Source organism: Falco naumanni, chromosome 4 (genome assembly GCF_017639655.2).
Source record: "Falco naumanni isolate bFalNau1 chromosome 4, bFalNau1.pat, whole genome shotgun sequence".
NCBI lineage: Eukaryota > Metazoa > Chordata > Aves > Falconiformes > Falconidae > Falco > Falco naumanni.
The window spans coordinates 78937263-78950433 of NC_054057.1; positions in this window are offsets into that span (position 1 = coordinate 78937263).

The following is a 13171-nucleotide window of genomic DNA, read 5'->3' on the forward strand; positions in this document are numbered from 1 at the left end:
CAATTTAAACCTCCCCTGGCACAACGTGAGGCCGTTTCCTCTTGTCCTGCTGCTTATCTGGGAGAAGAGACCAACCCCCACCTGCCTACAGCCCCTGTCAGGCAGCTGGAGGGAGAGATAAGGTCCTCCCCAGCCTGCTTTTCACCAGATTAAACACCCCCCATTCCCTCAGCCGCTCCCCAGAAGACTTGTGCCCCCTTCCCCAGCTCTGTTGCCTGTCTCTGGACACGTTCCAGCCCCTCAATGTCTCTTGAACACAGGATTCAAGGAGTGGTCTCACCAGTGCGGAGCACAGGGGGTCAATCACTGCCCTTGTCCTGCTGGCCATGCTGTTCAGGCACAAGCCGGGATGCTGTTGGCCTTCCACGTGGGAAAGGAGTTGGACCCCACCGACCTTGCACCAGCTCTGTGCAAGTGGGTGCACGCAGGGAGCCCCAGTCACAGGTCTGGGAACATGCCCTGGGCATGCCCTCAATCCATACTGGGCCAGGACACCAAGGTGCCAAACTCCCCTTTCCCCACCCAACGTCCTGGTCTCTGCAAGACAGGTGCTCAGCTGCACGGGCCAAAGGGTGCTGCGGCACACCCTGGCTCCCCTTCGCTTTGGTCTTCGCTGAGCTGGGGGAGGGGAGGGGAGCACCGGCTGTGCATCCCCAGGGATGTGCTGGCAGCAGCCATGGTGGCATAGGGGTGGCCAAAGCGCAGGTGGGCAGACTCTGCCCAGTCTTTTGCCATCTCCTACTCCAGCACGGGAACAGGGCACCGTTTCTTTTGGTACTGAAAGTAAACATAGGGTCTCTGGCTCCTGAAACCACGTTTCCGTTGAGTGATCGTTGTTTTGGTGCTGAGGACGGTCAGGATCAGAGTCCCACTCCTGTCAGCAGCAGGGGAAAGCAGCAGGTTTCGGCAGGCTGCGCTATGAACCGCTGCAAACGCCATGGCAGCTGATACCGTCTGCCATGATGACTCACCGCTGTTGATTTGGGCAGAGACAAGAAAAACAGCCTGAAATGTGCCAGTTCAACAGTCACATTCTCAGCGATGGGCTATTAGCTCAAAGCAGGTCCCCGTCCCCCGTACCTCACCTTCTTTCAGTGCAGCATCACTGAAATTTGTTTTTCTGTGTTGGAAAAGTGATATATTGGGAGCCTTTTATTTGGGAAAGCAGCTTATGCCGCTGCCAGAGATGTCACATTCAAATGGATCACACCTGCATCAACAAAATACCAGGCACAGTTTGACCCTCTAATCTCCCCAGGCAATTTTTCTTTCTTTTTTTCATGGCTGTTCAAATATTGGCTTTATCACCATGGGAAGGGTAGGAGTGACCTATCGAACAAATGCTCATGATAGCTTTTCAGGGCTATTTTCACAGGACTATCCTCCCAAAAGCATTCACCCAAAAAGAGATGTTTAAATCCGGGGGGGGGGGGGGCGGGGGGGGGCAAGGAGGAATTTCAGCCCAGCACTGTGCACCTGCAGCCGAACCTTGGGCAGGACCGTGGCTGTGATGGAGTTGAGCCGAGCACCAACGGCCGGGGAAGGGATCATGCTGCACAAACCAGGCTTGGTGGGGTTCAAAACATGCCACTGCAGCGTGGGTTGCAGCTGGGCTCCAACCTAGCGTGGGAAGCAAGCTATCAGGTCATGTTTCCTACATCCAGCCTCAGCAGCCACAAGAATTCACCTATATTTTTCCAATAATTTACATTTTCTTCTCCTTTTCAAAGGCAAAGGACTTCAGATGAGCTATTTGGACCCACACAAATGTAAAAGAAAGGCTGCCGTACTGACAAATAACCTCTACAGCTGATGGTGCCCTGGAGCTGTCAAAGCATAACCTGTTTTCTTTGAGGGAAATCACACTGGTGGAATTTGTGTTGATGGACGGATGGAGTGAGTCATGCTTAGCTCTGGATGGGGCTCACCAGAGAGGAACCAGATATCCTATTTTCTGAAGTTCATTTCTGAAACCTGTTGTGCTTAGTGGTGGTAGTTGCCATTCAGTCCTGAGCAATGCACATGGAGTAAACACTGTCTATAAAACAGAGCGCTCACTTGTGTGCTGATGGTAAGCTCCGTTTTTAAGCCCAGGAAGGTGCTAATTACGTGGCTCCAGATACTGCAATGCGCCACTGAAGCAAACAGATAAGCCTGAGACTTTCCATCATCCAATAATTAATTCTGAAATTTACAGCAAATCTTTATATGCATCTAAAAATAGATACTCGATCAACCATTTTGTTTGGAAGAAAGGGATGCTGGTGTCCCACAACACAGTATGCTTGCCGGGATGCTCAGCTTGGGCTGTCGGGAGCCACCGTGGTGTCCCCGCAGCCAGCACCGAGCACCGGTCAGGGCTCTCCCCTCGCACCTAGGGTCACTTCACATGGTAAAGGGAATAACACACGGTAATGGACATAACGGCAGCAACACACAGAACAGAAAGGAGTGGTGCATAGGCAACATTTTCCTAGCCCATGCAAGCTCCATGGGACCCTGTATAACTCCTCTATACCTCTCCTGATTTGCATAGCCAAAAGATGGCAGCACTCTCTCACGTATGTGCCACTGCAAAGGCTCCCTCTCTCCCTCCAAATGCATACAAACCTGTACAACTTTAATCCAGTGGCGATGCACATCGGAGGGACACTGTCCCGTCTGGTGTGCTTTAGCACACGGCCAGGCTGGCTGCCATGGGGCTGGGGGAGAGCGGGGCAGGGACAATGCTGTGGCCCATGTACTGCAGCACCAGCCTGGCCCCCACCAGCATGGCCACACGCGGACAAAGCGGCAGGAATCGTTTCACACACTCCTGGGCATCCCCATCAGCACTGGGTGGATGCTGGGCTGTCCATCCAGGTGTTTGCTAGGTGTCAGTGAAAGGACTTGTTCTTCATTTTCTGAGTGTTGTATGGGAGAGAAAAAAATAAGTTAATAGCATCCTTTGCCAAATTTTGCATCTGGACTGACTGTTCCTTCCCCTGCCACCCCACACAGCTCTCAGCCGTCCCCACTGCACACCCTCTTCTAGTTCAAGTGCGCCAGCAGAGCTCGAGCAGAGAAACTCAAAGAAAATGCTCAGTCTTGATTTTTGCCTTTCCCAAGATGATACGGCCACCACGTGATTCCATCCACTTGCTTTTTTTGTGTGTGTTTGTTTTATTTCCCTGCATCTAGGAACTTTGATGAGCTCTTTGGTGTCCACCCCCAGGAGCCTGCTGTGCACTGATCCACCAGTCCCTGCCAGGGCTCCCTTCCCGTGGGATCCCACCAGGCTGTTGTCGCTGTCTGGGATCACAGCCATCCCTCCTTCGTTCCCGGTGCTTTGCACACAGAAGAACCTGAGGTTTGCTTTCAGTAAGTCTGATGCAAAGATTTGCTTTATAATCCCTATGTAAACAGAGGGAACCAAGAGACAGAGAGCTGCAGGGAAATGCAGATTTGCAGGGCAGATTCTGGCAGTTGCATGCAGAGGGAAGGCTGGAGGTGCTGGTCCCTCCCCACCACGGGTGATGTGGGTGCTTGCACCCCGAGGAAGCCACTTTATATTGAGAAGCCCATCAGCAACTGGACATAATGGTGTGACAGGAGCTGTGCTGCGTTAGAATAATCACATCTTCGGTGCATTAAGGTCGAAGTCAGGGCTGAGTATTTCCAGCCCCCCAGGGGTCCGGCCGGCAGATCTGGAAAGCCTGCAGCAAGGAAGCGACCCCAGCTCCGCATGTCGGCTTGTGCCAGATTAAGGAAAGAAAACTTCATTTCTCTGGGCATGATGAGCCCAACAAGCAGTGCTGCACCCAGGGCAGGCAGGAACAGGGGGGAACCCTCGTCACTGCTGGCTCTAACGGGGCCCCCACTGCAGCCTCGTGCCCTGCTCCCTGCTGGGTTTCTCCTTCCCACAGGGTCCCAGCCGGTGTTTGCCGTGCCCCCACGCCAGGCAGCCGGGGGGCTCCAACCTGCAGTGCCCCGGCCGGCCAAATCCCGCATGCACGCCCTGCTTCCCAGCCACAGCCCTGCCCCGGTTCCCAGGGGTCTGGTTAAACATCACTTGGGGTTTAACTTACAGGGCATAAACCCCCTTAGAGGATGCTCCTGGGACTCCCACTTTTGGGGACTCATGGCCTGGAGCAATGATCTCCCAGGAGTGGCACTGTGGGGCAGCGGACCTGGGCACAGCTTTTGGAGAGGGACAGACCCTTTATGCCCACTCACCGTTGATCGTGACCACAGGCAGATTTAGTGTGAACAATGAGCATGACCTGAGCCCTCTCCACTTAACGCTGTCACATCAAAAGTAGCAGCAGTGAAAGGTGTCAGTCTGAGAGCTGGGGAGGAAAAATACATTTAATTTATGACAATTTTTTTACACAGAAGTGCCTCTGAGGTGAGCTGTGTCTGCTCAGCTGGTAGCACCAACCAGAGATGCTCCTTTGCACTGGGTTTTGGGAAGACCTGCAGTTCCTCTCCATCACCCCGGGAGAGCCTCTGGCTTGGGATTCCGCACTGGACAGCCCACTGCCAGCAATATGGAAAACCTGCATGGAGAAGCACCTGGGACAAAAATTAATTAGGGACAGCATTAATTAGGGGCAGCAAGGTAGCACCCCCTGCAAATTCACAATGCCACAGCCTCCTTGCCTGTCGCAGGAGGGGAGACCAGCTCTGGCAGCACCTTCCCACAGGGCACCCACCTCCTCTGGCAACCTGTGGGAACCAGCTTTGATGGGAAATGTTTCCTTGGAGCCCTTTGCTTAAAGAAAATGCATCAAATGTTTTACTCAGTGCGAAAAACTTGCCATGTGCCAGCTGCTCGTTAAGCCTACCTTCTGTCCTCTGCTCTGCGAGGGCATCCAGCTGTCACTCTCCTGCACAGGTACCCGGAGCAAGGCATGCTAAATGCCCAGATCCAGTCTTTATAAAGCAAGGAATCTGAGATCTGGACCAACTGCAAATAAAAACTGTCAGAAAACCTACTGAGCATGCATGGTTTAGTGTTTTCTCTTTGATTTCCCACAGATCTGATGAGTTTCCATTACAGTGCTCCCCAGGCTGTGGGGGCAGACGCTGTGTCTGCAACTCCCAGGCAGTCACATCCTTTCCCCTCCTTTTTCTTGGTATTTTCCATGCTGCTCCTGGGACTGGACACTGCCCAGGGGCCAGCATCTGTGCACCGTCCCCGCAGGTGCTGCTGTCCCTCTCAGGGAGAGCAGAGCTGATGCTGCCCTTTCAGGATGTGCAGATGGGTCATCCCTGTGCCAGCTGGGCAAGCCTCCCTGCTGGGTAACCTTGGGGTAACCTTGGAGTAACCCTGGTGCAATGTGGACTACCCACCTACCTGGGAAGAAAGATGTCACCAGCAGCGGGGCAGCCTCTGTGACACCTGGAAGCTGCTTTTGGCAGTATGTGAAATATCTCAGCCCCACAGATTTTTGGGCTTCCTTAAAAGCCCCTGCACTGGTCCAGCACTGGCAGGAGTGACAAGGATGCAGCAGGCACTGCCTTACCCTCTGCGAAGCCAAGGAGAGCCCAGCACTTCCACCCAGGCCAAATCTGGCCTGCAGCCCCAGCGTGACCTCAGCAGCATCGCTAGGGGATGAGCAGCAACAAACATTACAGCGACCTGCCACGGAAATGGGATCATTATAGTCTCTCTTGAAAAACACAGAGCATAATGTCTCCTCGATTCGCTTACGCTGGCAGGCATTTCATTTGGTCCCTGGTGGTGCTCGAGGATGTCTTGTCTGGGCTAATGGAAAAACCAAACACCCAGAGCCGCTTGGAAATTACATGTTCAAAACGAGCATAATAGAAAAACAGGAGTGCAATATTATTTGTGTATTTGCAGATGCGCTGTGAGGAGCAGAGCGAGCATTATCACAGTACCCATCTGTAACTTGCCCTACGGGCTCCTCCGGTGCCCAGCTTGTGCTGAAGTGTTCAAACAAAGCAGAGAGCTGAGCTGCTTTCCTGAGAAAAAGGACCAACAGATCTAATCTCTGCAGGATGCTCATAACCGATGGTAACTGCCTCCCTCAGATCACAGAATGGCATTGCTGAAGCTCCAGGCATTGAGCTGCATTTCAGGCTTTGCAGAGCAGCTCTCCGCAGGGAGGCAAGTGGCACCAGCCATCACAGGAGAGACCATGTCCTCCCCAGGACACCCCTCACTTCACCCTGGCCACCCCATGCTTCATCCTGGCCAACTCGGCAAGCACCATGCTCTGGGTACAAGGATGCCATGGATAAACATGTGTTCCCCAGGAGCTCAGCTGCCTGGAAAGAAAGAAAGCCCAAACAGGAAAAATTTTATCCACGGTAGCAATCAAGAACCTTCAGGAAAAGGCAGAGGCCAGCAGCAGTCTTGGCTTAATAACAGAGATTTTAGGCTTTGTTTTTAAACTGCTTATTTAGTGTTGCAGAAGGCATTTTATTGTGAAAATAGCAATCTTTCTCAGGCTGGCATACAGGAGCTGTGCTCTTTTACACCCTGGGCATCGTCAGTGAAGGGGCACGAAGTAAGTAAGTGCAGAGTTTGGCTCCATGAAAAAGTTGTCATTAGCAGAGAACCCAGCTCCCCAAATCAGCTAGCGGGGATGAACCATTTAACTAAAATAAATGGCTGCAAGAGCAATTCAGAGAAGTGGAGACTGCTTTTGTTCTTCAGTCACTAATTCCCCAATGACCACGGTACTGCATCCTTCTGGGTTTGCTCACCAGTACTCCTTGTCTCATAGAGATTTTTCACCCTGGGCGTTTTCCCATACAGAATGCCCAATTCTTTTTATTTTTCATGTACTGACCTCTCTCTTCTGGAAAGATCCCACTCAGGTTTAATTTTTAGGTTTGTTTTTCCCATCCCTGCTCTGCCGCAGCTCCTGGTTTTGCTGTACCTGTGGCTACAGTTTCACACCTGTGGCATCTTATCCAAACAACTCCTATTTATTTCACTCCAGCCAGAAAACTACTCCCTCGCCAGCAACTAATTCTCGTGTGAAAGGAGGAAAATGCTAATAAATGGCGAGCCATGACCATTCCCACCACTCGGGAAGTCCTTGCTGTAAAGCAGCTTTCCGCACCCTCGCTGCCAAGGCAGCACTGCCCAGGCTGGCAAGTGCAGGGCAGATACCTGCAGCAGCCACAGCATCTTATTTTATCTTATCTCAGAGCCTTCACTTAACAAAAAGATGCCACTGGGCCAAATTCAGATCACATAACAATTTGGGTGATGGCAAAGGAACTCAAAAATAAATCAGCCCTGTCTTTTTTCCTGGCTCTGCAGCGCTGGTCGGAGGGAATAATAAGAAAAAAACCAACAACCCACCATTTACTTTAATCACACACATAAAAAAAAAAAATACATCAAGTTTGGGGTGAAATTCAGGGTCAGCTGTAGCACTGACTTCCACTCCCCCAGACCCCCATGCTTGGTTTCTCAGACCCACGGAGACCAGGGAAGGTGGTAAGCAGATTTCATCAAAACTGCCATAACCCGCAAGAATTAGGACATTTCAGTCAGCTCTGCTTCAAAAGGCTTGGCAAAGGCTTGTACAGAATTAGTACACTTGTACAGAAGTGAGCATGCCACCCAAGTGGGATTTTCTCTCCCAGACTATGCCAGCCCACAGAAGAGGGGCAGCAGCTGGCTTCCCACCCAGCCGAGGGACACCCCCAGCCCCAGCAGGGCTCACGCCCCAGCCAAGCCCGTGGGATTTCGGCTGCTGTTGGTCCAGACCTTGCATGGGACCAGGGATGCTGAGTCTGACCCCGCTCTTCAGGGGTTACCTTCCAAGCCTGACCCCAGCTCCACGGCACGGGTCTGCCCACCACATCGTCACCCTAAATGGCCATGTATTACTGACAACGACAAGATCCAGGCTGGAGACTGCCTCATTTCAGTGGTGGGAGCCGTGATTCATCCCCTACGGCCTATGGCTCGTACAACATATGGCAATGCTTTTTTAGAAATCCGGCGTGGAGAGAGGGAGAGACAGCACGTGCCAAACCAGGGAGCGCGGCAAGCCGCCTGTCTGGTAACATAGTCAGCACGTGGCTGCAGATCAGCTCCTGCATCCCTCTGTGCCTGGGGGAGACACGTGGACCCCAGCAAAGCCACCATGGCTGCTCTCCATCCTGGCATCCTACCCTCCTGCTGCGTCACCTGTGTGAGCTGCACTACTAACGCTCAGCCTGCTGGATTTTCTCATGGTGAGTCCAAGCCAGAAGATACCTACAGCAAACTGTGTGTCTTCTGGCAAATTAAGAGAGATCAGATTCCATCTTGCAAAAAGGATTTGCGTGGGCTCCTTCACCTGGCCTGGATGGTCTCACTTCTTCCAAGATGCTGACAGGCAGATTTAGCCCAAACTACAGACAAACTGTAGTTTCAACCACACAAATGTAAATCCAGAAGCAATTCCACTGTCATTAATGGTGTTGTTCTGGCTTCATTCCAGCATACTAGAAATGAGAACCTGGGCCAGAACACAGGCAGGGACAGATGAATTACCAATATATCTTTGTATCTGCTTTCTCCTCTTTTTTTATTTTTTTTTAACCCATTCAGGAATGATCTGCCATTGCTACACATCTTAGCGACTTCTTCCAGGGACTGCGTTTGCAACACACAGGGCTCCAGGTCATCATCACCATCGCAAGCTCTAATGCAATGTCAACACAAGCCCATCAGGCTGTGGCAAATCCCATTTAAATGGAACTGCTTTGGATTTGGGAGTAGTCATTTAACGAAAATCACAAAAATTATCCAGGAGTACAAACGTTCAATAAGTCATTGGTGACTGCTGAAACTAATTTAACCCTGCAGTTGTGGAAGTGGCACTTAATTAGCATTTTTATTGCAGAGTCACACACTGATCATTGAAAAACATATTCAAAAAGTGGCCAGAGGAAATCACACTGATGCCAGAGATTGCCAGGGATGCAGGGAAGATGTGCTGCTCTAGCTGCATGATGGCAACTTGCAATACAACAGCTGCAGCCTCTTGGAGTCACAGAGTCATGCTTGTGACAGCCGGGACCCCACAGAGCAAGTGGCTGCCCCGACCCAGCACAGCTCTCACTCGAAGCATGGCCTGGAGAAACTGCCTGACCAGAGATCAGAGACTTCATTTCTGATTTATTGGACCGAGGTCCATTCTCTGAAGCACGCCACGTAAAGCCCGTTGTCCAGCTCTGCAGCCCTGCCTGGGACTCCAGGAGGCAGGAGATCCCTGCTCCAGTTTTCCCAGGGTGATGAGCACCACAGGGGCTAATTTATTTCTCAGTCTCCATCCCACCTTTTAATTAAATCTGACATCAGTTCCTGTTTGATGAAGCTGCATGTGAGATCACCCTGCTTTTCCTCCTAAGATGGGCGAGTGGAATGCAGACCTTCACAATGGACATGAGACCAGTGACCAACATGAGCTGCCCCCAGAAAGCTGGCGCCTGAGTTCCCAGAAGCGATGAAGGGCTGAGCCGGGACACGGCTGGGATGGATCCTTGGCAGACCCAGGCACGCTCCCAGGCAGGTGCCGACTGCTCTGGCTCCCTTCTCACCTACTTCTTTAGAAAACTCTTGCACACCCTGGGGGTAACACTTCCATCCCAGCTCCCCCAGAATGGGTCGGTCCTCACCACTCAGGCTGCCTGGTGCCATTTCAGGGAGCCTGAGCAAGCACTGCCACTAAATCCACTAAAGCAGCGTCTGTCCACTAAATCAGTGGGGCTTTAAGCACACATTGAGAGCCTCAGGGCAGACAGGCACAGGTGTAAAGTCTCAGTTTAAAATTAAAACACCTCTAAAGTGAGTGGCTAAGCTACAGGTTAAAATAAGTTAAACTGTGTGGCCCTGGCTCCCTGTACCACCTCTCCATGCACCAAAGCTCTGCACACCCAAACGCTCCCCTGTGAGACAGGGAGGGCTGAGATGCAGCCAGGCTCTGCTCCCAGCTCCTAAATCTGCAAAGACCTGTTATTTTCACCAGATCCATAACAATAGGCATGGGAATAGAGAGAGAGGGAAAGAGAAGAAGAAGGAAAAAAAAAAAAAAAAAAAAAAAAGGCAGAGCTCAGTGTGCAAAACTAATCTCACTCAGGGGGATGTCTCAGTCTCCCAGCAGAGCTGAGCTGTGCAAGTAGCTGCTTATCCATGGGGCCATTTCCAGCACCTGGCTGGTCCCCAAATCCCCATAAACAGAATTACCCCCAAACCTAGAAATGTGCCTGGTGCTGCCAAAAGCATTATCGACTGTTGGGCCAGAGCATGGAGCGTTCATCCTTCAGCTCAGCCAGCTGAGCAAGCTAATGAAGCAATACCCACTGCAACTTCCTATGGTATATAATCAGCCTGAAATTAGGTTTTAGTGTATATCTTTCCAAACACATCACCTGTAACTTCAAAATTATGTAATTGGACTCTTGTGTAGAAGAAACGTTATGGGAGAGACCTCAAGGCTGGTTGCTCTGCACGGGGTGGGAGAAAGGGAGAGCAAGATGTGGGACATGGAGAGGATGTGTGTGTTCATACGTGAACTAATTATGATATGATAGTAATGCGATACACAAATATCTATGTGTGTATTTATATATGGTTAAACATGTATATATAATGAGTACATATGTATGTGCATATTTGTGTGAGTGTGTGTGTGTATAAATATATATATGTAGTTAAGTGTTTCTACTAGGCTTGCTGGAGACCAAGAAATTGCAAGATGCTCCAGAGAAGTCAAGTGTTGAAAGTGCAGTTCAGGGGAAACCAACAAATGGGAAATGGGATGAGAGTTCTCCTCTTTCAACTTACATTTGGTACCCTCAGACTACCATATCACCACCTAGGCTAGGAAGGTGGTGTTTAAAGTCACACTGCAGGTGGTGTTCCGGAGGCCGGAGCTCCACAAATGTTAGTGAAAACATATTTCAGCTTGTAAATAAAGGTACCATTTGAAAAAGACCATATTGCTTCCACCCGAGGTGGAGTTCAGACAGCTCAGACGGTGCATTTGGCCTCTTCACAAAATAAACCCGACACTGTTCTCCTCCCGTTGGACTCTGCATTTCCCCTTGCAGGGGGCATCCGTCACAAGGGTTCATTTTCTCCAACAGCTTGACAAGGTCTGTGTAAAAGAGCGAGGCTTTGGGATGCGCTGCCCTGGCAGCCCAGATCCAGGGGTGATGGTTGCTCTCTCCTCGAGCTGCAACCCCACTCCGTGACTATTCTGCACATCCGAAAATACCTCCCTTGTCTTCTTCTGCTTCTCCTTTGGAAGACATACCATATCAGGAGAGATCTCCGTTCCCTGCGTATGAGAAGAATTCCAAGAAATTTCTAATAAGGAAAAAGTTTTAAGCATGCATCATCTAAAAATATCCATAAATAAAGCATCATATCCCTTAAAAATACATAGATACTGTATCCGTTGCATTAGGGTGCAACCATTTGGCTTATGCCATTAATTGTGTAGGTTCCCTTAGTGAGCACAGACAAGGCCGCTGTCACTGCTGGAAAATTCAGACATATCCCCCAAATGGCATATTAATAATGAGATCTTTCAGAGGAGGATCCATGACTCATCCAAGAAGAAAAATGGATCATTCACTGCACTGAGTTGTCTGAACAAAACAGCAGCTTTTTTTGGGTTTCTTCAGTTTAAACAGAAAAATGGAGAAAGTAATGCGAGAGAGGATGCAGTAGCTGCCAGATAATATGAGCAGTGAGAGCCTGCATTGGCATTTTAAAGTTAAAAACCCCACCCTGACAAGCATTTTGTGCCTTGTATGATTGTATGCTAAATCCAGGAGTGGAAAAACTGCATGCATCCTTCACCATCACTTCACCCTGCTCCACCCAAAGCCACAAACTCACCAGTCCTTCCCCAAAAGTCATATCCTGGGGGTACCAGGGTTGACAGGACCAAACCCACCAGTGCCTGGATGCTTTGGGAGCCTGATGGCTATTGCCCCGGCAGTTGTCCCTGCGAGGGACATCCCTGCAGCTGGGAGCACCCAGAGAACCAGGATAATGTGCAATGAAGGATGAATTTACTGCAGATGCAGGATACACCCAAACCCATCAAATCCCAGCCAGGATTTTTGATGCCCTGCCTGCATTGCCGCCAGAGGAGGACCCACTCTGTGTTACCTGTGTGGTTATGGGGGCCCAGTAACAGCAAACCCCCAAATCCCAGTCAGGCCAGATGTGCGTGGGGTATCAGAGGGATCACATGCAAAGTGATACACAGCCTCCCCGACAACTACAATAGATCGTTTGATGGAGTCAATGCAGAAAAAAGGGCAGGCTACAAAGCTGGTATTTCATCAGAGCTGTTAATCTTATTGCTATTACCAAATTATAATCACTTTCACAACCCAGCTAAATCCAGGGTAACTATCCATACGAGATTAATATGTTCATCATCTGCATTCAGCATTTATTTGGGACTGTGACTTCATATGATGCTTTGGAGATTAATAAAGGCCATGGCCCTCTCTTGCAAGCACTTGCCTTTCTCACTGGTGAAATACCACTTTTAATTGCTTTAGCCCTTACTTCTGCTATTTCCTTCCCCTCCCTCTGCCTGTGACCTTCACATCCAGCATCTGCAGGGTGCAACCTCTGGCTGGTGGTCGGATGATGGAGGAGGCTGTCATGATGGTTGGGAGGAGGTCCGGCAGCACCCCCACTCCACACACACTGGTGCCAATACCACTGAGCAGACCATGAGCCCACGAAGGTGTTACATCCTCACCCGGATCAGCTGCACAAAGCAATTTCTCTCTACAGACCTGCCTAATTTAATTATCTCAACAAGATAAAACAGAAATTACTGGCAAGTGGATTTTTGCCATTAAACAAATACTTGACAACAAGCGCTGAGCTCTTATACCACCACTGGGTTGTGGGTCAATTGACTTTCAGGAACCCATGGCCATTGAGTCTAAACAGCATCCAAATCAAATTAATTTTGTCTGCAGGATAAAAAAAAAAAAAAAGAAAAAAGAAGTATTCCCTATCCTCTTCTACAGCCACCTCCGAAAATTCAAGCCAGCTTTGCCGCACTGCCCTTTCCCAGTGCTCCGCAGCGAGTGCCAGCTTTGCAATACCAAAAATTAGTAAGCATTTAATCTAAGCTGGCATATTCCCAAAGCTCACAGTCTCCACAGGCTCTGG